The 26,153-nt window shown below is 45.6% G+C and overlaps 2 pseudogenes; both read right to left on the reverse strand.

Moving 5' to 3' along the window:
* Window positions 1-10,347: 10,347 nt before the first annotated feature.
* On the reverse strand, window positions 10,348-10,493 carry LOC122919981 (annotated as a pseudogene).
* A 3,397-nt stretch (window positions 10,494-13,890) lies between these two features.
* On the reverse strand, window positions 13,891-20,762 carry LOC122919823 (annotated as a pseudogene).
* Between the last annotated feature and the right edge of the window lie 5,391 nt (window positions 20,763-26,153).

The raw sequence follows: 26,153 nt of genomic DNA on the forward strand, positions 1-26,153 counted from the left end.
TGATGGTTCGGCCCCATTCAACTTCTGGGTCTCTAAATTGTCCACGTGGCCAGAGCTAGCCTTTTATGCCTTGGAGGTGCTGGCCTGCCCGGCAGCCAGCGTTTTGTCTGAACGTGTATTCAGCACGGCAGGGGGCGTCATTACAGACAAACGCAGCCGCCTGTCTACAGCCAATGTGGACAAGCTGACGTTCATAAAAATGAACCAGGCATGGATCCCACAGGACCTGTCCGTCCCTTGTCCAGATTAGACATTAACTACCTCCCCATAACCATATATTATTGGACTCCAGGGCACTTCCTCATTCAATCCTATTTTTATTTTCATTTTACCATTATATTGCAAGGCTACCCAAAGTTGAATGAACCTCTCCTCTGCCTGTGTGCTAGGCCTAAATATATGCCAATGGACTGTTGCAGTGGTGGCTGACGTGAAGCCTCATTCTCTGCTATGACATGCAGACTGATTCTCTGCTGTCATGAAGCCAGATTGTCTGTTACGGGACCTCTCTGCTCTGCCTGTGTGCTAGGCCTAAATATATGCCAATGGACTGTTGCAGTGGTGGGTGACGTGAAGCCTCATTCTCTGCTATGACATGCAGACTGATTCTCTGCTGACATGAAGCCAGATTGTCTGTTACGGGACCTCTCTGCTCTGCCTGTGTGCTAGGCCTAAATATATGCCAATGGACTGTTGCAGTGGTGGGTGACGTGAAGCCTCATTCTCTGCTATGACATGCAGACTGATTCTCTGCTGACATGAAGCCAGATCCTCTTTTACGGGACCTCTCTCCTCTGCCTGGGTGCTGGGCCTAAATTTATGACAATGGACTGTTGCAGTGGTGGCTGACGTGAAGCCTGATTCTCTGCTATGACATGCAGACTGATTCTCTGCTGTCATGAAGCCAGATTGTCTGTTACGGGACCTCTCTGCTCTGCCTGTGTGCTAGGCCTAAATATATGCCAATGGACTGTTGCAGTGGTGGGTGACGTGAAGCCTGATTCTCTGCTATGATATGAAGACTGATTCTCTGCTGACATGAAGCCAGATTGTCTGTTACGGGACCTTTCTCCTCTGCCTGGGTTCTGGGCCTAAATTTATGAAAATTGACTCTTACAGTGGTGGGTGACGTGAAGCCTGATTCTCTGCTATGATATGAAGACTGATTCTCTGCTGACATGAAGCCAGATTGTCTGTTACGGGACCTTTCTCCTCTGCCTGGGTTCTGGGCCTAAATTTATGAAAATTGACTCTTACAGTGGTGGGTGACGTGAAGCCTGATTCTCTGCTATGATATGAAGACTGATTCTCTGCTGACATGAAGCCAGATTCTCTGTTACGGGACCTCTCTCCTCTGCCTGGGTGCTGGGCCTAAATTTATGACAATGGACTGTTGCAGTGGTGGCTGACGTGAAGCCTGATTCTCTGCTATGACATGCAGACTGATTCTCTGCTGTCATGAAGCCAGATTGTCTGTTACGGGACCTCTCTGCTCTGCCTGTGTGCTAGGCCTAAATATATGCCAATGGACTGTTGCAGTGGTGGGTGACGTGAAGCCTGATTCTCTGCTATGATATGAAGACTGATTCTCTGCTGACATGAAGCCAGATTGTCTGTTACGGGACCTTTCTCCTCTGCCTGGGTTCTGGGCCTAAATTTATGAAAATTGACTGTTGCAGTGGTGGGTGACGTGAAGCCTGATTCTCTGCTATGATATGAAGACTGATTCTCTGCTGACATGAAGCCAGATTGTCTGTTACGGGACCTTTCTCCTCTGCCTGGGTTCTGGGCCTAAATTTATGAAAATTGACTCTTACAGTGGTGGGTGACGTGAAGCCTGATTCTCTGCTATGATATGAAGACTGATTCTCTGCTGACATGAAGCCAGATTGTCTGTTACGGGACCTTTCTCCTCTGCCTGGGTTCTGGGCCTAAATTTATGAAAATTGACTCTTACAGTGGTGGGTGACGTGAAGCCTGATTCTCTGCTATGATATGAAGACTGATTCTCTGCTGACATGAAGCCAGATTCTCTGTTACGGGACCTCTCTCCTCTGCCTGGGTGCTGGGCCTAAATTTATGACAATGGACTGTTGCAGTGGTGGCTGACGTGAAGCCTGATTCTCTGCTATGACATGCAGACTGATTCTCTGCTGTCATGAAGCCAGATTGTCTGTTACGGGACCTCTCTGCTCTGCCTGTGTGCTAGGCCTAAATATATGCCAATGGACTGTTGCAGTGGTGGGTGACGTGAAGCCTGATTCTCTGCTATGATATGAAGACTGATTCTCTGCTGACATGAAGCCAGATTGTCTGTTACGGGACCTTTCTCCTCTGCCTGGGTTCTGGGCCTAAATTTATGAAAATTGACTCTTACAGTGGTGGGTGACGTGAAGCCTGATTCTCTGCTATGATATGAAGACTGATTCTCTGCTGACATGAAGCCAGATTCTCTGTTACGGGACCTCTCTCCTCTGCCTGGGTGCTGGGCCTAAATTTATGACAATGGACTGTTGCAGTGGTGGCTGACGTGAAGCCTGATTCTCTGCTATGACATGCAGACTGATTCTCTGCTGACATGAAGCCAGATCCTCTGTTACGGGACCTCTCTCCTCTGCCTGTGTGTGTGCTGGGCCTAAATATATGCCAATGGACTGTTGCAGTGGTGGCTGACGTGAAGCCTCATTCTCTGCTATGACATGCAGACTAATTCTCTGCTGACATGAAGACAGATTCTCTGTTACGGGACCTCCCTCCTCTGCCTGGGTGCTGGGCCTAAATATATGCCAATGGACTGTTGCAGTGGTGGCTGACGTGAAGCCTCATTCTCTGCTATGACATGCAGACTGATTCTCTGCTGACATGAAGCCAGATTCTCTGTTACGGGACCTCTCTCCTCTGCCTGTGTGTGTGCTGGGCCTAAATATATGCCAATGGACTGTTGCAGTGGTGGCTGACGTGAAGCCTCATTCTCTGCTATGACATGCAGACTAATTCTCTGCTGACATGAAGACAGATTCTCTGTTACGGGACCTCCCTCCTCTGCCTGGGTGCTGGGCCTAAATATATGCCAATGGACTGTTGCAGTGGTGGCTGACGTGAAGCCTCATTCTCTGCTATGACATGCAGACTAATTCTCTGCTGACATGAAGACAGATTCTCTGTTACGGGACCTCCCTCCTCTGCCTGGGTGCTGGGCCTAAATATATGCCAATGGACTGTTGCAGTGGTGGCTGACGTGAAGCCTCATTCTCTGCTATGACATGCAGACTGATTCTCTGCTGACATGAAGCCAGATTCTCTGTTACGGGACCTCTCTCCTCTGCCTGTGTGTGTGCTGGGCCTAAATATATGCCAATGGACTGTTGCAGTGGTGGCTGACGTGAAGCCTCATTCTCTGCTATGACATGCAGACTAATTCTCTGCTGACATGAAGCCAGATTCTCTGTTACGGGACCTCTCTCCTCTGCCTGGGTGCTGGGCCTAAATATATGCCAATGGACTGTTGCAGTGGTGGCTGACGTGAAGCCTCATTCTCTGCTATGACATGCAGACTGATTCTCTGCTGACATGAAGCCAGATTGTCTGTTACGGGACCTCTCTCCTCTGCCTGGGTGCTGGGTAGTGTTGAGCGCGAATATTCGAAAAGCAAATTTTTTTCGCGAATATCGCAACTTCGCGATTTTGCGAATATTTCGAATATAGTGCTATATATTCGTAAAAAGAATATTCGTTTTTTGTTTCCCCCCCCCCCCCACAAAATTACAGTACACATATAATTGATTGTTTCCCAAAGGTCCAACAGCTCAGATCTTACTCACATTGCCTAGAAAGTGATTGAGGCGCGAATCTTCGTAAGGCGATTTTATTAGCGCACATGCGAATATCGGCACGTCCCAGAACAGAGGCATAGGGCTTTGCATTCATACATTAGTGAATTGAGTTGCGAATCTTTGTAAGGCGATTTTATTAGCGCACATGCGAATATCTACACTTGTCCCAGAACAGAGGCAAAGGGCTTTGCATTCATACATTAGTGATTGAATTGAGCTGCGAATCTTCGTAAGGCGATTTTATTAACGCAAATGCAAATATCTACACTTGTCCCCAGAACAGAGAGGCAAAGGCCTGTGCATTCATATAGTATAGCACCATATTCGCGAATACGTAGAACTTCGTAAAATTCGATTTACGAATATTCGTATTTTTTATTTTACTTTCCACCTTACAGATTACATTGATCTGTACTCTGTCAACTACTGTCATCACCCCCCACTGTATCTCGATTGATTCCCAAAATTCTCACATTCCCTAGAAAGTGATTGAGGTGCGAATCTTCGTAAGGCGATTTTATTAGCGCACATGCGAATATCTACACTTGTCCCAGAACAGAGGCAAAGGGCATTGCATTCATACATTAGTGATTGAATTGAGTTGCGAATCTTCGTAAGGCGATTTCATTAGCGCACATGTGAATTTTGCATAGCATATGTATTATGCGATGCGAAAATTCGAATTATCGCATATGCGAAATAATAACGAATTTGAATAATCGCGAATATTTTACGAATATTCTTTCGAATATTCACAAAATTTCGCGAATTCGAATATGGGACATGCCGCTCAACACTAGTGCTGGGCCTAAATTTATGACAATGGACTGTTGCAGTGGTGGGTGACGTGAAGCCTGATTCTCTGCTATGACATGCAGACTGATTCTCTGCTGACATGAAGCCAGATTGTCTGTTACGGGACCTCTCTCCTCTGCCTGGGTGCTGGGCCTAAATATATGCCAATGGACTGTTGCAGTGGTGGCTGACGTGAAGCCTCATTCTCTGCTATGACATGCAGACTAATTCTCTGCTGACATGAAGACAGATTCTCTGTTACGGGACCTCTCTCCTCTGCCTGGGTGCCGGGGCCTAAATATCTGAGAATGGACTGTTCCAGTGGTGGGTGACGGGAAGCCAGATTCTCTGCTATGGAACCTCTCTCCAATTGATTTTGGTTAATTTTTATTTATTTAATTTTTATTTTAATTCATTTCCCTATCCACATTTGTTTGCAGGGGATTTACCTACATGTTGCTGCCTTTTGCAGCCCTCTAGCTCTTTCCTGGGCTGTTTTACAGCCTTTTTAGTGCCGAAAAGTTCGGGTCCCCATTGACTTCAATGGGGTTCGGGTTCGGGACGAAGTTCGGATCGGGTTCGGATCCCGAACCCGAACATTTCCGGGATGTTCGGCCGAACTTCTCGAACCCGAACATCCAGGTGTTCGCTCAACTCTAGTGATAAGGTATTTCCTCCACGAAAGGGCACCTGGGGCAGTACCTGGTTTTGCACAGATTGCGGGCATGCATGAATGACCGGATGGGCAGTCCGCCCTGAATGGCCATCCATGACAAGTCCTTATGCCCGTTGGTCAACCTGTTTGACGACACATTAGTCCAAACTGTCTCTACGGTGTCGTCCTGGATCCCTGGAATTGACTCCACCATGTCCTTTGCTCTGATGAGTTTGTGGATAGTTTTTGGCTTCCACAAGTCGGGTTTGAGGCCCTCCAGCTGGTGTTCCCTCACAAACCTGACGACATCCCCGTAGAACCAGGGAGCGTGCCAGTTGTAAGGGATGGAGCTGTCCCACTTGTCCCAGCCCATGCCCCTCCAGAGAGGCAGGAGGAAAAAGCGAGACATAGCCTTGCCCGCAGAGCCGTTAGCAGTTCTCAGAGTCCGACGAACGCTGTCACAAACAAAGGCGATCCGCAGTAAAGTGGGCAGGTCCGGAATGCCCTTTCCGCCCTTGCGGGGCTCTTTGTACATGATGGCTCGTTTCACTCTGTCCATCTTAGATCCCCAGATGAAGCAAAACACCGTCCTGGTGATGGCCCTGGAAACGGTGGCAAGAGGGGGCCATGCCTGTGCGGTGTATTGGAGCACAGGCAAAACTTCATTTCGCAGGACGAGTGCTTTGCCCTCAATCGTGAGGTGTCTAAGGCTCCACAGTCCGATTCTTTGGTTGACTTTGGCCAAGCGTTCTTCCCAAGAGGGCTGCACCTTCCTTCCCGAACCAGACTCCCAGAATTTTGATGAAGCCCGATTTGGTGGTAAATGGGAAGGGGGCAGAAGAGGCCAGTTGCCAGTCCCCGAAGAGCATGGCTTCTGATTTGCCGCAGTTGACTTTGGCCCCTGAAGCTTGTCCGAACTCCTCGCAGGTCTGGACGAGTGCAGTCACCGAACGCCGGTCGGCGCAGAAGACGGTCACTTCGTCCATGTACAGCGAGCACTTGACCTCGTAGTGTCCAGGTCCTGGTGCGGTGATTCCTCTGATCTCCCCGTTCTGCCGGATAGCCTCCGCGAAGGATTTTATAACACAAACAAAAAGGAGAGGTGAAAGAGGGCAGCCTTGCCTGACCCCAGAGAGGACAGGGAAGGGGTCAGTCTTCCAACCGTTCACCAACACCGTGCTGCAAATATCAAGGTACATTAGGTCAACAAAAGAACAGAACCTCCTGCCTAGACCTAGCCTGCGCAGCGCCTTGCCCATAAACTCGTGAGAGACCCGGTCGAATGCCTTCTACTGGTCCAGGCTGACCAGGGCGGCATGAACACGGCGGTCCTGGATGTAGTGCACCGTGTCTCTCACAAGAGCGAGGCTGTCTGCGATCCTGCGGCCAGGAATGCCGCAGGTTTGGTCCGGGTGGACGATTCCGACGATGACGACCTTCAGCCGGTTGGCCAGTACCTTGGCGAGGATCTTGTAGTCCACGTTCAGGAGAGAGATGGGACGCCAGTTTTTCAGGTCACATCTCTCCCCCTTCCGCTTATACAGGATCGTGATCATTCCTTCCCTCAAGGATGGGGGCATTGTACCCTCCACCACCATCTCCTCATAGAGTTCCAACAGGTCCGGACAGATCAGGTCCCCCAGCGCTACATAGAGCTCCGCTGGGAGGCCGTCACTGCCCGGGGTCCTGCCGGACCTAAAGGATTTAGCGGCAGAGAGCACCTCCCCCACCGTCAGAGGGTCATCCATGGCCTCCGCACCTGCCGGATCAAGATGGTTAGTGATACCTGACAGGAATTTATCGGCGGCCTTCTGGTCGGTGTTCCTCAGGGAGTAGAGGTCGCTGTAGTAGTCTGTGACGACTTCCATTACTTCCTCCTTCCCTGAACGCATGTTGCCGTCTTTGTCTCGAAGTTCGTTCAGGGGTGTGTGGCCGGCGTGGAGTTTCCTGAAAAAGAACGAGTTACACTTCTCATCCTTATCCAGGTTTTCCACTTTGGAACGGAAGACGATTAGCTTGGATTCCTCCTCAAAGTGCCTTTTCAGGTTCTTTTTGGCCCCCTCCAGCTCCTCTCTAATGCTCCAGCCGCACCGGTGGAGGTCTTGCAGGGACCGCAGCTCACGCTGCAGCGCTCTGAAGGCCCTCTTCTTCTCACACGCCTGGTGTTGTTGCTTGGCCTGAAAGAAACAACGAAACTGGACTTTAACATACTCCCACCAGTCACTAGTCTGTTTGAACAAGCATTTGACATTCAGCCAGGCTATGTAGAACTCCCTAAGTTCCGCAAGCACGTCCTCGCGATTCAGCAGGGCGCAGTTCAGTTTCCAGGACCCTCGGCCGGGGGGGAACCCCGTGCCTAGGGTGCACTGGACCTGAATGGCCCTGTGATCGGAGAAGAAGCAAGGGACCATAGAGTGCCTACACTGCCTGACTGCCCGAGAGGTAAACACAAAGTCGATCCGAGAACGAAGTGAGCCATTGGGTCGGCTCCACGTGTAATTAATGGAGCCTTTCCCCATGGATCCCACAACGTCCTGCAGACGCGCTTCGGTCACCATCTCAATGAGCAGCTTGGAAGTGACATCCAGCTTGCTTGACGTCCCGGAGCTGCGTCCGTCCTCCTCGATCGGGCAGTTGAAATCCCCGGCCATCACTACGGTCCTAGTGGTGGCGAGTTGCAGTCGGAGGGCCTGGAAGAGCTCCAGTCGCTCACCCTTGTCAGGGGGGGCGTACACGTTGATGAGCCTAACCGGCTCTCCCGCCCAGGAGCCGTCTACGACAAGTAGTCTGCCGCAGACGAGCTCCTGGACGGAGTCAAGTGTGAACGCGTTTCCCCTGAGGAGGATGGCAACCCCGGCCGACTTACAGTCGCCACCACCGGACCAGTAGGAGGGGCCGTGGGACCCTTCCCTGGCCAGATGGTTGTGTGACCTAGAGGGGGGCAAAGAACACTCCTGTAACATAAACATGTCGGCAACCTGTGCAGTAAGAAAGGTTAGTACCGTCTGAGGTCTGAACCTGTCTCTGATGCTCCTAACATTGATGGTAAAAAGGTTAAAATTCGCCATCATGTGAGAGAAAGAAAGGGGTAAGCGGAAACGATACATCTTAGTTACCACTCCGGTCGTCCGGCGGCTTCTCGGTTTCTTGTCCGCTGTCTGGGGGTTGCCCCTGCAACAGCGCAAAGTTGGCTACGATCTCCTCTAGGGTTATCTGTAGCCGTATCGGGTCGGCGGTAGCTCCGTTGGCCACTATTTCCTCCACCTCGGTCTCATCGAGGCTAACGGGGGGGGGTGGAGGGTTTGCTCTTGGGGGTCCTCGTTGGTGGCCACCGGTTCTTCCGTCTGCTGCTCTGTTTTCTCTTTGTCGGGTGAGGCCCCGTCCTCTACCTCGACCATCTTCTTTTTGGAGTGGTCAGCGATGGGGCTGTCTCTCTCCTTTCTCTTCCCTTTCCTGACCTCTGGGGAGACAAGAGGGGGAAAATCCTCCAAAGAGAGGGCTGCAGCAGCTGGAGGAGGGATTAGTGCTGCTGCAGTGGTGACAATGGGGCGGGTTGGGCTTGGGGCGGTGGAGGGTGCCACTGAGGTAAAGGGCAGTTGGATAAGGGAATCCTCAGTGGTGGTGACGACGGGGCGGGAGGGGGGCCGGGAGAGGAAGGGGGCGGAAGCGTGGCCTAGGGCAGGTGTCTGCTTACCCTCCTTCTGTTTGGACTCCTTCACTTTGGGTCTTGTTGCTGTCGGAGGTGCAGCTGTGGTGGGTTTACCGCTGGCCGGTGCTCCAGTTGCGACCGCTGCCCAGGTGCGTTCTCTTTGTGGGCAGTCTTTATAGATGTGTGAAGACAGTCCGCACAGGTTGCATGCCGTCTTCTTAGGGCAGTCCCGGGTTTCGTGCCCTGCCACACGACAGATCCAGCAAGCCGCTTCCTTGCAGTCACTCAGCCTATGCCCCTTCTTGCCACATTTCCTGCAGGTCTGCGGCATGTCGGTGTAATAGATGAGCGCTTGGGAGTTGCCTAGCGAGAAGGTCGGGGGTAGGTGTTGCACTCCGTCCGGGTCTGTGGGGTCCCTGTTCAGACGGACGATGACTGACCACTTGCCGGTCCAGAAGCCGTTTTCGTCCAGGATGTGGGTGGGGTCCCTCATCACGGTGCAGAAACGCTTCAGGTAGGTGAAAATATCCTTGCCTGGGATGTGTGGGTTCCGCATGGCGACGGTTACTCTCCTTTCTTCTCTCTGGACTGGGCAGCTGCCCACAAAGCGTCGAAACGGGGAGTCCGGCTGTGCGGCTTTCACCATATCCCAGTACCTCTTGCAGATGGCCACGGAAGCGAAGGCTATCCAGAACACCCCAGCGAAGAGGGAGTGGATGCTTGTCACTTCCGGTTTGGCAAATCCCTGCTCCAGGACCATCTTCTTGCCAAACACATCCTGGCTCAGGTCCGGCGCTCTCCCGTCCACTTCTTTTAGCTTCAGGACGACCGTCTGCCTCATCCAGGGCTCCAGTGGAGGGGAGCCGGGACCGGGCTTCTGGCCTTCCTGTTGCTTCGGAGGGGCGGTCGCCACCGGATCTGCAGCTGATGAAGTGGAGGCTGAAGGGTCCTGGAGGGCCTCTGCCATGGCCTTTCTTCCTTCTGCAGTCTTCTTTGTCTTCTTCTTGGGAGGCTTGGCGGTTGAGGTTGAGGCCATTGCTTCTTCCTTCTTCCTGCCTTCGTCTCCCAGGAATGTCTTCTTGCTGGGCGGAGCTTCTTCCGGGGAAGGGCGGAGCTTCTTCCGGGGGGAAGGGCGGAGCTTCTTCCGGGGTAGGGCTTCGCCGAGCCTCTTTTCCCGAGGCCGGAGTCTTCAGGCCGGAGTCTACAGTCCTCGTCGTCGGGGTTCCTCGTCGAGTCTTCGCAAAGTCTTCTCCTGAATCGCAGTCGGAGAAGTTCTTCCAGGCGTCGTATTCGGGCTGTCAAGATCCGAGTAAGTACTGTCTAACGTCGTACACCAAGACTATTAAGCCACAGGCCAAGAGGAGGTCGGAGACCAGAGCACTCTTGTTCCCTGGGGAATAGCCCTACACCCAATAGCAGCAGTGAGCTGAAGCTGAATTAAATCAACGATGCTCAAAGGCAGAGTGCAGGGGGTACCCACAAGGACCTGGGCCGGCAAGAAAAGGCAGACTGATAAGAATAGATACTACACTTGATCTTAGCCAAAAGGCCGAGAAGCGATCTGAGAGAGAGATGGCCTACAAGACCTTATTAGAAAATTTTCACGTTGGACTTGACCACCATGGCCCAACACTAAAAGACACACAGAAAACATCAGATATGCATGGCAAGTACTGCTATGATAGGCGGAGGAGGCAGCAGTATAAACAATGCCGTGATGATGTAATCGGTAAGTCTTTTTATATGCTAATTAAATTCGTTGACCCTTTTTCCAATCAAACATGTATCTATAGATTGTTTCCCTTTTCTTTTAGCGCAATTCAAGACAAGCAAACCGACGTTGCACCAGGTGACAAATTACATACAGAGACAAGGTTGGTGAAGGAATATCCCCTCAGGCTATGACATTTTTCAATACTGGGAGCCAAAGCATCAAAGAGGCAAAGTTGACATCAATGCTCAATTAATGGAACTTATAAAATCTCAGATGTGGCCAGGACTTTCTATAGTCAGCAACCGGGTATAGGGAGAAAAACTGGTAACACCCTGATCAAGAAAGGAAATTTTGGTTGTGACTTTCACTGACCGATTATACCTGCGAAGAGAGGAGAAGACATTATGACAGCAAGAAGTGATGAAGAATTGGGTTATTTATTCTTTTTCAAAATCAGGGAAAATAAGAGAGTTTGAATTGATGCCCAAAATGTCCCCTGCCCTTGCCACCCAGAAATGAAATCAACTTTGGGAAGGAAGATGAATCACTCGAGAAAAAATCCTAACGTAAAGCCGATCATCAAATACTTTGAGGGGGACACAAACCCCTACATACTTTTTACTGCTTTAAGAGACATCCATGCGGGACATGAACTGTTATTTGACTATGGTGTCACGAGGAAATCTTTCACAGGGGAAGAGGCAGACCTCTTGTGGATAGATGAATGACTTTCCCCCCCTTTATTTTTAAGATGGACTGTGTTCAAATACATGTTGTACTTGACAATTTTCTTTGCTTTTTTTGTTTTTGTTTTTTATAGTGTAAAATAATTGTATATATATTTTTTCTAAAATGTCATTTAAAACAAATTTACCTTAGAAATAGATATCAAGATTGTCAAAATTAGATAGTATGCATAAAATACCATCCTCCACGATGAATGTGTCTGATCTTGTCGTAGCTTTATTTAAAATGCAGAATGTTCAAACGTCAGAAGTAGATTTTTACCTTTATTTTTTTAATCCCCGTTGGCTCAGGAGTGGGAGGGGCGTGGCCTAACCAGATATAGGCGTGGTTAAGTGGGACCTGGGGGCGGGGTTTTAAGTATTTTGAGGGTGGACACATTGTAGCAGGGGGCATGTCGGTGCTCCTTCCTGCAAGAGTGACGTCCCTCTGGGCACCTTACTGGCTTATTTGCATACCAAATAAACTGGATTTTTCAGAGGATAAAAACATATATTGCTAGTACAAAGGCACATCTTGAAATAAGGTACTAAGTGCTATTAGGCCAGGACTTTAATTAAATAGCAATTATCCTGGTGACAGATTTCCTTTAACCCCTTAAGGACTCGGCCCTATTTCACCTTCTGGACTTGGCCATTTTTTGCAAATCTGACCAGTGTCACTTTAAGTGCTGATAACTTTAAAACGCTTTGACTAAGATTGTTTCTTCGTCACATATTGTACTTCATGACACTGGTAAAATGAAGGAAAAAAAATGATTTTTATTCATAAAAAATACCAAATTTACCTAAAATTTGTAAAAAATGGCAAATTCCCAAGTTTTAATTTCTCTACTTCTGTAATACATAGTAATACCTCCAAAAATAGTTATTACTTTTCATTCCCCATATGTTTACTTCATGTTTGGATCATTTTGGGAATAATATTTTATTTTTTGGGGATGTTACAAGGCTTAGAAGTTTAGAAGCAAATCTTGAAATTTTTTAGAAAGTTTCAAAAACCCAATTTTTTGGGACCAGTTCAGGTCTGAAGTCACTTTGCGAGGCTTACATAATAGAAACCACCCAAAAATGACCCCATTCTATAAATTACACCCCTCAAGATATTCAAAACTGATTTTACAAACGTTGTTAACCCTTTAGGTGTTCCACGAGAATTAATGGAAAATAGAGATACAATTTCAAAATTTCCCTTTTTTGGCAGATTTTCCTTTTTATGCAATGTGATATGCAAATGTTTGCACTTCCCAGTGAAAGAAGCTATATTGGCTAGCTCCAGGAACTCTAACTCTGTGGAATGGGAGGGCAATTCCATCACCATCTTCCAGGACTTAGCTCAATCAACCCTCAGGAAAAGGAAGGCGATGAAGCCATCCACAGATTTCCTGCGTCAGCACAAGATTATCTATAGATGGACATTCCCATTTGGTCTATCCTTTCTTCACGACGGTCGCCGTATCCATATTTCCACCTTTAGTGACCTGGATAAAGCCTATGACCTTCTTCAGATCTCTCTGTTACCTATAGAAAACTGGGATATGGTCCAGAACATGACCACCTTACCTGACCTGCCTTCAGTGACACCCTGGGAACCACTTCACACCCCAAAACCCCAAAGGTCCAGAAGGGGGAACTTTTCATCCACTCCTAAGCGCTTAACCCTGGTAGATAAGTAATCTGCTTCCAATCTCCCCCCATGTGAATGGGGACTCACAGGACTCATTCTACGGGTCTTTTGCACCAACACTACTATATTTAATTGGTTTATTTCATGAGAATCTGCTTTCTATACTGAGTGGTGATACAGGTACTCACACTTTCATTACACTTCAATACGCCTTATCTCCACTCAGTATTGGAGGACAAGACAGTAGGGATTTTCTTCCCATCTTTATGTAGGCTAAAATAGTTTTATAACTGTATAGTAGTCTATGAGATACGTGTGTTAATGCTTATATCTTGACTCCCTCTCTCCCAACCCCCCCGTCTCCCCCCTTCTCCACCATTCTCTGCTATTACAGTTCTGAAAAAGTGAATGTTCCCTGATCTAACACAATCCCAAGGGTTTCTTATTACTATTAACATCCTCCAGTAATATTTACTCCTTAGAGGGAGTTGCTGCTTCTATGTACTTTTACCTTTCTCCTCCCCTTATGCCACCCACTCAAGGTACTACAATTGTTAAGTTCTCTCATACATGGCGATTAACTAATCACATATGGTTATTGTTACTTGTTATGTTCTATGTGTCTTATCTTTATTGTTTTGACAGGTACTCACAATCTTCTTTGGTAACTTTCCAAATATGTGACTCAGGGACAGTGCGGAAAAAGAAGAAGTTCTGGGGCGGTCTGGGAAGATGGTCACTGGAATGCTCTCCTCGAGGTGGCACCCTCCTTCTCCTCCTTATGCCGGCTGGTCAGTCCCCTTCTAATATGCTATTTAGAGATCATAATACATCCTCTCCCATAACTAAATATGTCTGATCTCAAATTAGTGTCTTATAATGTTAAGGAACTGAGATCCCCCTCTAAAAGATGCCAGATCTTCTCTCTGTTAAATATCCTAATCTCACTCACTCTAAATTTCCCAGCTGATATCACTGTGGGGCTGGGGGTGCTGCCTCGAGAGGAGTTAGTATAGGCTTTCACAGGAGTCTTCCCTTCCAATATAAATCCCACCTACAAGATCCAGATGGCAGATATCTCATTCTCAAGGGACAGGTGAAACAATCCTTATTCACATTTGTGAGCATATATGCCCCCAACTCAGATCAGATTAACTGGCTTATTAATATTTTTTACCTTAGTGGAAATCAATAGGGAAGGTTTCCTGATCATAGCCGGAGACTTTAACTTAGCTTTCAGCCCACTTATTGACACATCATCAAGGAAGTCACCTGTATCATTGAGAGCCCTTAAACTGTTACATACTAACCTCTACAATGTGGGTATGGTAGACATATGGCGCTGCCTTAATCCTGAGACAATAGACTATTCCTTTTACTCCTCAGCAAATACCTCATATAGCAGGATAGACTATATTTTACTACCAAAAGAAAAGCTACAATTCTGCTCATCCTCCCATATAGGTTATATTACCTTATCCGATCACTCCCCCATATATTGTATCATACGCCCGGATTTAAAAGCTGATAGACACATAAATTGGAGGTTCAATGAGTCTCTGCTGGGCAATGCCAAACATAAATTACAAATATCTTCCTTCCTAGAGGAGTACTTTTTAATTAACAATACCCATGGGATATCCCCCCAGATTCTCTGGGATACCCATAAGCCATACATTAGAGGCAGATTGAGTAGTCTCTGCTCCTTTCTAAAGAAAGAATCGGAAAGAAAGCTAACTACATTACTATCAAGAATTCATGTAGCGGAAAAGGCTCATAAGCAATCCCTACTCGCACATCAAATATCGTAACTCTCCTCTCTCAGAACTCAATTGAAAAACTTATTGAACGAGGGTTCAGCCAAGTTCTTTTTGACTGCTAAACAAAAAAAATCTTCGCTCATGGTAACAAAGCCTCAAAATATATGATGCAAAGAATAAAGCAGAGAAGAGATATGTACAAAACATCAAATACCCCCAGGGCACTCAACTATTCAAAGCAGAGGAGATTGCTGAACAATTTAGGTTGTTCTATGAGTCCCTGTATAACCTTCCATCCTCTGATCTCCCAAACCCTTCCTTGGGAAGAGAGGTCAACATCAAATCCTTTTTGGACACCCTCAACCTTCCATCCCTAACTCCATTACAACAGGAATCTTTGTCCAAACCATTTACCTCCTTAGAACTGGCAACTGCCATTAAATCAACCCCTAAAGGAAAAAGACCTGGCCCCGATGGCCTTCCTATATCTTATTATTCGGCCTTTGGAGAACTATTACTGCCATTCATGCTCCCTATTTGTAACCGTGCATTAGCCGGTCACCCACTCTCCTCAGATATGACGAAAACCACAATCACAATTATACCTAAAGAGGGAAAAGACCTCACATCCTGTTTAAATTATCGTCCCATATCCTTGCTCAATGTGGACCTCAAACTTTTAGCAAAAATGTTGGACACAAAATTGCAAAACTTATTTCCCGACTTGGTCCACCTAGATCAGGTGGGATTTGTTAAGGGACGTGAGGGAAAGGATAATACTACCAAGATATTGGATGCTTTATACTACGCTTCCCATAAAGCCACCCCCCTAGTCATGATTGGCACGGATGCTGAAAAAGCATTCGACAGAGTGGACATATATTAAGCTGATCCTTTCAAAATTCCAGATACCTGAACAGTACATTAATGCAGTGTTCTCTATGTATACCCATTCTTCAGCATCCGTGTCGGTCAATGGCCTTATGTCCTCCCACTTCCCAATAAGAAATGGTACGAGACAAGGCTGCCCACTGTCACCTCTTATATTTGTCTTAGTGATGGAGTCACTGTTGCAAACTCTTAGGCAAGACAGGGAGATTGGAGGTTTGATAGTCGGAAGTCATGAACTTAAACTGGCGGCAGACGATTTATTGATCCTGACTACCAACCCCCATAAATCCATGCCCAAAATAGTATCAAAGCTCAACCTATTTGGTTCTCTATCCAACTGTAAAGTTAACCCCTCGAAATCTCAAATCTTACATGTTGGCCTCTCTCCTCCAAGTCTCTCTTCCCTCCAGGCAAACTCCCCATTCAATTGGCAAACCCAACAACTAACATACCTAGGGGTAAAGATCTCCCCCCACCTGCCAGATTTATTTCGACTGAATTATAAACCCCTCCTAGCATCCATACAGACCCAGTTGGACTCATTGGACTTCCCATATCTTTCCTTGTTTGGGAGAAAGAACATACTTATGTCTCTAATCATTCCCAGACTCACTTACTTGATGCAGATACTCCCCATTGAAATCCCTAAATCCTACTTCATCTCCCTGAATAAACTCATACACAAATTTATTTGGCAAGGCAAACATCCTCGCATCTCATTTAGCACTCTAACTAGACCTAAAGCTAAAGGGGGAATAGGGCTTCCTGACCCAGAGACGTACTTGAAGGCCATACAACTCTCTATAGTCGTGGATTGGATTAGAAACCCGACCCATAAATCCTGGCTCATAGTGGAAAATGCCTTTCTACCCTCCCACATCAGGGCCCTCCTGCTGGCCAACAGACCACCTCCTGTACCAAGCTCTATACTTAACCCCCTCATTCGGAACACTTTAAAGGTCTGGAGGTGTTTCTCGTCCTGCTCCAGGGCCCTAGTTCTGCCCTCCCCCTTCTGCGGATAAAATATGTTATCAACCTGGCTCCCAGGGATCTGAGGGATAGCTGCACTATCGCCCTGAGGTCCTCGGAGATCGCTATTTCACAGATCCTAGATCAGGATGGTTGTTTACTTCCAGACGTTGAAATCTGCAAAATACTTGACACACAGATTCTCAATCTTGCGCTTCATTAAATCAGAATCCCTCCTTCTCGCAAAGAAAACTTCCCCTGCCAATGTTACTAGCTGGTTTGAAGAGATGTTAAGCAACAAGAAATACCCACACAAAACCATCTCCACAATATATAAACACCTGATATCCCGCTCTTCAACACTCAAACCTGCTATAATCGGCCTATGGGAAAAAGACCTCCAACGAACCCTGACACCTCATGAGATAGCTAAAACATTAATCTCCCCACACAAGATTTCTAGGTGTGTACGTATTCAAGAAAACAGTTATATGGTCCTTATGAGATGGTACAGGACCCCGGATAAGATATATCTATATAATCCCAATGCCCTTGATATTTGCTGGAGATGCAATAAGGCCAAATGCTCTTTTTTACACATCTGGTGGTCATGTGAGCAAATCAATCCCTGGTGGCACAACATAATCAAATTGAGCAATCAGATTTGCCAGACCTCCTTCCTCTGCTCCCCGGATCTAACTTTGTTATTATTAGGCATAGGTGGAGTAGGCCCCTTTAAGTCCTCTCTCTTCTCTCTCTTAGTAGCAGCAGCCAGACTACCGACTCACTGACTATCCCCCGTGGAACCTAGTACTGAACACTGGATTAACAAAGTGGACCAGATGTATAGACTGGAGGAGATCTCACATTGGGAGTCGCGCACCAGACCCACTTTCCTTCAGATTTGGTCCCCCTGGAAAACTTATAGAAACTTCTCCTAGCTCCCACCCCTCACCATCCGCAGACCAGTGCCCTAAATCTAGGATTTTCCTTCGCTAGTTATTCTTCACCTCATATCATACCAATCTTGCCTAAGTACCCCTGTCATACTGTTAACTCAATTGAGTGTTTGTGTTCATTTTTGCTTGACACCTGTCTTTTTGTGGCCCTGTAGGCCTTCTTCTACATTTTCAAATGCTATTTGTACTTATGACTGTTACTCTCAGGCATTTATTTTGTAAAAGTTTACATATTATGTATTTGACAATGCTCAAACCTATGAATATGGAAAACAATAAAAATTGTCAATAAAAAAAAAAATTGTAAAAAAAAAAATCTGTTTGCGCCCCGTATCCTCTGGCCCCGAGAGTCAATGCGTGGGGGGCATTGTCATTTCCCGGTTACAGGGTGATCTCCAGGACTGGGCATTTTCTTTACCTGCTCACGCCAGTTGTTTAACATCAGTGGAGGTTTTATTTCAGGCCCTGGGAACCCTGTATGATGAACCAGACAGGACACTGGTAGCCGAGACTGCTCTAAAGGTTCTGGTTCAGGGTGATCTACCTGCGGAGGAGTATTGCACCCAATTCAGAAGGTGGTGTGTTCCCCCGGTGTGTGTGTACGTGACCGTCACATCTATTTTGTTTTTGCCACTAATACATGGCAAAAATGGCTTTAGAACATATAACTGCACCGCTGAGCGGCAAATATATTTTACTTTTGCCACTAATACACAACAAAAAGGGCTGTCATTTTCGCACTTCACCACAGAACAGCTAATAAGCCCTTTTCTTCCCACTAATAAACGCCAAAAAATGCTTTAGAACATATAACTGCACCACACAAGGGCAAATAAGATGTAGAAATATTTCCTTGTAATAAACCCTGTTAGTGCCTGTATCACACAGCACTTGCACCCCAATAACAAGAACGGTTTGCTGGAATTACAGAGCTGTATAATGGCAATTTGGATCCCCGGTCAGTGCACCAAGGTGTAATAGGATTGTTCATATTACCCAGGCTGTAACCCCCCCCTATTGAACCCTGTTCTACATAAACGCTGTGGAATGATTCCTCCCTATCATTACCCTACAGCTTTAATTATCTTTCCCTGCACTGGTAAATCGCTTTTTCTGCACAATGAAGTTGTTTTTTCTAACACTGTCCCTACCGCCTGCAGATGTCTCTCCCTGCACTCAGTACACTGGTAAATGGCAGAATCTAAGATGGCTGCCGCTATTTATAGGGCTGTGACATCACAGGGCTGGCTGGCTGCTGATTGGCTGTATGCATGTCAATCTGGGTGATCCCGCCTTCCCAGAGTTCTTTTTTTCCATGTCCCCACATGTGCAGCGACCACAAAGCGCCAGGAAATTTGACTCCAGTGTGAATCGAATTTAGGATTCAGTGACCAAATTTTTCTGTTTATCTTAATAACAATTATGACATTTCTGATCGGTACCAAATCTTTTCCTACAATGTTATTCTACATGAAATATTATACTGCAGTATATTGAACTAGAAGATGTGTCTTTCTTTTATTACATATTATATAAAAATAGAAAAAAAAAATTAAAGTAGCAAGTTCTTATTTTGATATTTAGAGAGGACAACTACTACTATTAAGATGACATTCTAGCAGGTGACCGCTGAGGCTAGTGACTAGCTGTAGAGGACACACCATCAAGCCACCTCTGGTCCAGTGGCCACCACAAGTGGCAGAAATGGGGGTATTGTGCAGGAGAGATGGGGCTGCAAACAGATGTGCTCGTTTTAACTGGGCACTGGCTCCGTCCATTGGGGTTGTTAGCGCCTAGGCCAAACAATTCCTTGAAATTTATGAAAAGCTTCTTTGAAATCCTTGTTCCTCAGAGTGTATATGATAGGATTAAGCAGTGGGGTCACCACCGTATAACTTAGAGACAAGACCTTACTCAGGGTCAATGATTGTCCTTTGTTTGGAAACATATAAACAATCATTAATGTCCCATAAAATAAGGAAACCACAATGAGGTGGGAGCTACAGGTGGAGAAGGCTTTATGTCTTCCGGTATTGGATGGGATCTTCAGAATGGTGATGACAATGTACACATAGGACATCACAATTATTATTAAAGGTACAATTATAACTAAAAATCCCATTATCAGTTTGTGAATTATGGAGATATCAGAACAGGAGAGCTGCATTAGTGGTTCAAGGTCACAGTAGAAATTATCAATAATTTGTCGACCACAGAAAGGTAAACTATACACAGAAATAACATTGATCAAAATTACAATAAAACCAACCAACCAACTCAAAATTACTGATGTTACACAAAATCTGTAATTCATGATTAAGTGATACTGAAGAGGGTTACAGATGGCCTGATAACGGTCATAAGACATCACTGACAGAAGAAGACATTCCGAGGACTCAGTGGTAGCAAATACAGAATACTGGGTGATGCAGCCGATGAGGGTCATAGTACTTCCTCCATACAGTACAGTGTGAAGAAGGACGGGGACAATATTTATAGACACCAGGAGGTCACAAAATGATAGCTGTGTAATGAAGAAGTACATGGGGGACTGAAGAGATTTAATCAATATGTACAAAACCATAATGAGAAGGTTTCCCGAAATGGTCCCACAGAATATAATAACCAGCAGTGACAAGAACAGAAATGTTAAGTTTTGAAGGTTTGGAAATCCCAAAAGGAAGATAGAGGTGATATTATTTGTCCGAATCATCTGAAGAAGACACATAAATGAATGAAAGTTAGAAATCTTGTTGTAAGTGGAGTTTTTCAACTAAATTCTATTTGCAGCGACTGGGACCACAGGGGCAATGTGTGAGTATGGTGGCCTGATGGGTGTAGTAGTTGGTACTCACGTTTATGCAGTTCCCTGGACCGACTTTCATTGATGGGAAGCACCAGGTTTCATTGGGGCACACTCTGGTGTTAAGGGATCTTCTGTCAGATGTTGGTTGAGGTGCCCTTGTTTGTATATGATTTAAGGTTCAGGGATGGCAGGGTCCCTGAGGTTCGTGACGCCAGCACCCTTGGGTGCAAACAAGGAGGTAGAATAAAGAGGAGTCTGTTTGAATAAACAAATGGATTATTTACTGATAATCACTTGCCTTGAGGTAGATGTACAGATCATAGTAATGCAGAGCTGTAGTTGTAATCCATTCAGAAGACATCACACGTTTGTTGTATCTGTAATCCTAGTAACAGGCTCTTGGTGAGATATTGACGCTGTCAGGCTGTTCATACTTCTGGTTGACTGTCTATCTTCTAGATGTGGAGTATACATAAATAAACTTCTCTGTCTCACACGGTGGGGACCTATATCTTGCCTTCCTGGCTTACTCACAATTTCCAAAAATACGTCCACACTGTGCATAGAGGAATGCGGCTCTGCATACAGCTTGTACTTCACTGTAGAGTGTGAACAGGCACCGTAGGCTAACTCCTGTCTCACATTGGGTGCTAATGGAGTCTATGAGCTGAGGTAACACTCTCGTCTCCACTAGTCACTACTTATACTCTTTCAAAACACTGGATCACGGTTATCCTTCTCTTGAGGCATACCCTTGGTTTGCACACAATTCAGAAGAGTAGCTAATTGTCAGCTCTTCTACGCTCAACAGATCCAGTTCTAGCTTCTGTTTTGACTCTGCAGTCTGGCTGAGGCATCTGACTTTTGTGTCTGACTCCGGAAGTAGTGTTCCTTGGCTACAGACTAAACTGATGCTGCCCCTTTCTTTAGGACACAACTGACCTTGCTCTCTGCACTTCACTTCCCTGTGTCTCAACTGTTCACTCAACTGAATTCTCACTTCCTGCCTTGCCCCTGTTATATCTATATGTGGTTCCAGCACCACCTAGGGGTGACTGGTTGCATCAACATGCAAAAGAGCACCAGCCTGTTAGAAGAAATTACAGCAATATACTTACATCTTATAAAATGATATACTGCAAACACTCTTATATACAAGGCTACTAATATGGAGTGGGACCCTGCATACACATGAGATTTACCCCGTCCATTGCAGTCATTTAGAGCTATGGAATTCATTTAGGTTGTGTTTCTTCTTCTTGGTATAACACTCATGTTAGATTTGGATTCTTTTTTTTTTTTTCTTATATAACCGAGTAGAAAAATATGTATTATGTGTGACTGTTATAACACAGGATGTACTCACATTTTGCCCATGGGTATCATGATTTTTTTTTATTCTCTGCACTTTTTATTTTTGCCTTGCAATGTGGTAGAGTTGTTTGTTTTCGAGCACTTGTACTTTATATCTACTGTACCTTATCTGTGTTGTGGCTCTCATATATGTCATTCTCATACAATCAGATTCTGCATTGCCCCTGGTTGTGTCTCCTCTCAGTGATGGCGCTATCGTTCCTGTTTTCAAACCTTGTTTTAATCATGTTATATAATAAATCTGCTCATTGATTTATTATTCTGGAGTGCGGACTGTCTTTTTTCTACAGGTCGTGTTATACCATTTCTGTTTACTTTCTTCAGAAAGACGAGTTGATGTATTCAGGTTACCTCAGCTTTATCTGTTCTTGGTAGAAAGTCCTTTTAAGTGGATGTTAAATTCCTCCAATTTATCTCTTATAATTTTAGTCATAGAGGGACATTTATCAAAACAGACGTCCGTTTTGTGGCTTAAAATTTGTGGCAATTGCAACATTTTTTTAGTCATTTGGTAATCATTGCCACAAGTGGTCTAAGCCTAAGGGTTAGAAGTGAGATTAGACATGGATTATGCCACATTTACTATCTGTGATTTTAGCAAAAGTCACAAATAAGTATCAAGTGCTCGCAAGGCAATTCCTCAATGTATTTTAACACATATTGTGCTAAATATATTATGAAGATGAGAAATTTCTTAAATTTGGCACAGACACATAAAGCAAAGTCATATGTAAAAATCACACAAAATCACAGCAAATGATAAATATCCCCCATAATGTTTCTTTTTTTAAATTGAACAAATCCCACACATGAAGGTGCAGCCAGTGTTTTAGTCAAACACTTGTCTGAAGGTTCTTAATACGGCCATTTTATACCTTCATATGTGGAGTGATCGATATCTGGAGATTCCTGGGAGGCCTTCCGAGATTCCCTTGTGCTCAGACACAGTTCATCAATTATGTCTAATTAACAAATTGAGATGCAATCTTAAAGGATTTCATGTTTCATTTTTAGTCCTCTATTTCTCAATATTATAAGATTATAAAAATCAATATATGAAGGCTTACTTTGAAGAATAAAATTGCTTAAGAAAAATATATACATTTTCCAATATGTACAGTAATAAAATTGGTTCCATGACACTCAGAGACAAAGAGTTTAACTGAACCACAAGAGTCACCTGTAGATACTAAGTTTCCTATGATGTCTTGATAATATATTAGCCCCAGAAGTTACTGTACTATAGGTTTCAATACATTCTCTAGACACTATCTATGTAACAAAGGCAGGATATGAGAGGAGAGTGGATGGTGGTTGGTCATAATGGATGTCTTGAAATTATCTAGCCTGTTCAAAAATATAATTCCAGAGGAATTCCAAAGAATAATACATACAAAGTGTAAATCTATTGTAGTCAAAATGAAGAAGCATAATGCTGCGGGACTACCCCCAAGCCAGTAGAAGGAGCTGTGTGAGATGTATACAACAACCTGGAGGAATCCAGAACCCAGGGGAGACAGGTAGATGTATGCTGGGCAGCTGAATGAGCAGGTTAAAGGGGCTTTGACTCTGCTAGTGTCATGGTCCCTTCTGTGACAGATGTCAGGAGATCAAGGAGACTGGTGGAGCGTGGAGGAATCTAACAGCCTATTTGATTACTCTTTATTTAGTGTTTGTTTGTGACCTCATCCTCTGTTTCTGGTGTAGCTTAGTACTCTTTACTCTATCCTATTTAGTGTTGCCCCCCCTTCTGACTGTGCAGTAGATAGCTTTATTTGGGTTTGCATGAGCTGGTGTGAGGTCGTCTCTGGTGTTCCCGCTTGCCCATCACTACAGAAGTTATGTGTCCAGTGTGTTTGTGTTTTGTTTTCCCTACCTTGCTTGTTGTTACTAGGCCTCAGGGAGATGCCTGTTCCTTCATTGGGGAAGGATTAGGTTGCCTCAGCCCTGACAATATTCTTAGGGATCTCCAGGGTCGCAGGTTCCAGGTTATGGGCATTTCTACCTTCAAGGGGTGCCCATACTTTTAGAAGTCAGGCCCAGGAGTAGGGTTACTAGGAGGTGACCTTTTCCTTTCCCTAGCGTTGAGGTCTAGTGGCTTTCTCTTTCCCTCCTGGTTGTAATTTTGGTGTTTCCTCCTATACCTCATCTGTGACAGTTAGCCACAAAGCAAGCCACAGACTTGGATGAAATCTGGAATAAGAGGTTCTGGCTCTGGTTTACCGACAGGAACAGAGGCCGGGGTGTGAATCGCAGATTACCAGGGAATCAGTCACTCTGTCATTTCAGAATCAGCTCCAAGTGTCCCAGTTGTTGTTTAATGGACATTGGAAGGAGAGACTGGAGGGAGAGGTCAGACTATGTAATGTAGTGCAAGTGTCCTTATTGTTGTTTAATGGACAGTTTTACTTGCTATACCCTGAGAAATGACGTTTGAGAGAGAGAGACTCCCTTCACACAGGAGTGCGACGGAAGACAGGCTAAATGTCTGACTATTGAAAGCCATGAGAGACAACGTGTGAGAGAGAGGGACACTCCCCATACACAGGCATGCAGCTGTAGACAGGATAAATGTCAGACTATTGAAAACCCTGAGAGACGACGTGTGAGAGAGAGGGAGACTTCCCTTACACAGGCATGCGGACGAAAACAGGGTAAATGTCACATTATTGAAAACCCCGAGAGACAACTTCTGAGAGAGAGTGAAATTCCCCTCACACCAGCATAGGGCCAAAGACAGGGTAAATGTCTGATTATTGAGAACCCTGAGAGACAAAGTGTGAGAGAGAGGGACACTCTCCTTACACAGGCGTGCAGCGGAAGACAGGGTAATGTCAGATTATTAAAAACCCTGAGAGACAACACGTGAGAGAGAGGGACACTCCCCTTACACAGGCGTGCGGACGAAGACAGGGTAAATGTCAGATTATTGAAAACCCTGAGAAACAAAGTGTGAGAGAGATGGAGACTCCCCTGACACAGATGAATGGCCAAAGATAAAGTTAACCCAGGATTATTTGCTGAATATTACTTTATACTGTTCTAAGTGTTATTTATTATTTGCTACCAGTTTTACAGTACATTCCTCTCTTAAGGAAAAACCACTCCCCTTTCCTGCTCGTGTCCTGCACCTTACAAGTGAGTTAGTTTGTCAGGATGGATGTAGAATTAACAACAGAGGGAGCAGCTGCCTCACAGGGTGAGACAGCACTTGCAGTTTCAGTGGTAGTCTTGCTTAGTCACCTTTCAGAGCTTAATGGAAGGTTGGAAGGAAAGACTGGAGGGAAGTCTGTGACGTAGTCAGCGCAGGCGCAGTGAGGAAGCCGGAACTAGGAGCGCGGCCTTCACTCACTGCGCCTGCGCCGAATACAAGAGTGAATGGCGCTCACTCGTGGGATTTCCGCAATGATGCATGGAACTTGGAAATCAGTCAAGAGGAGTAGGGTGGGCAGAACGGAGGACCTGGACGGGATGCATGGTAGGTTTTTCGAGCCTCTAGGTGCTGAATCTACGCCCACATAGCACCTAGAGGTTCATTAGCATATTTAAAAGTCTGTATTTTAACAGAACGGCTACAGGGACAAATGTAAAAAACACATTGCTAATGTCAGTCAGCTACATAACAGAAAACTATGATGTTACGGCTGGCCAGACACAGACAGACCTTTGAACAGGTTCTTTGTTTTCTAGTCCTTTACCAATGCTGAACCAGTGATACATGATCAATTTATTATGGGTCTCAGAAGCTAACCATTGAGGAGGACCCTTACAGAAAAACTGAAATTGGAGCTGCAGTTCACCTTATTTAGAATATTTCAAGAGGCCGTTATCCTAGAGAAGGAGGAGCAGACTGAAAGATTAATAATGGCGTCATGGGTAGAGACTGCTCCTGATAAAGGGAGCAAATTAGAGGCTAGAATGGATTCACTAGAGTAAGCAATGAAAAAGATACTTGTCAAATTGAATAAACAAGAGGAACAGGTGGTTATTTGAATCCAAATAAATGATTGACCCAGTCTGAGAAGGCAATATTTTGGCCAGAGATCTTGATCTGCAGATAGAGGGTGTTGGACTTGCCACCAGGATGGTCACCAAGGTACAGTAGAGACTGTCTGCATTGGGGCTCTGTAACACGTCAGGAGGATTTAAACTAAAATTGCCTGTGATTGAGGGACAAATCATAGGAGACACTACCATTTGCTTTAATGTAAAAGCAATGGTGTTAGAAGGAGAGAGCCCAGTCATCAAAGCTAAGTTAAATGGAGTTGAACTGTCGTTTGATTGATACTCGGTCTTAGGTCATCATTGTTACCTGCCCCACCTTTGTGGCCCACTTCCCAGCTACTGTTTGTCGAGGGGATGCACACTGGTTCAGGAT

Source organism: Bufo gargarizans, chromosome 9 (genome assembly GCF_014858855.1).
Source record: "Bufo gargarizans isolate SCDJY-AF-19 chromosome 9, ASM1485885v1, whole genome shotgun sequence".
Taxonomy (NCBI): domain Eukaryota; kingdom Metazoa; phylum Chordata; class Amphibia; order Anura; family Bufonidae; genus Bufo; species Bufo gargarizans.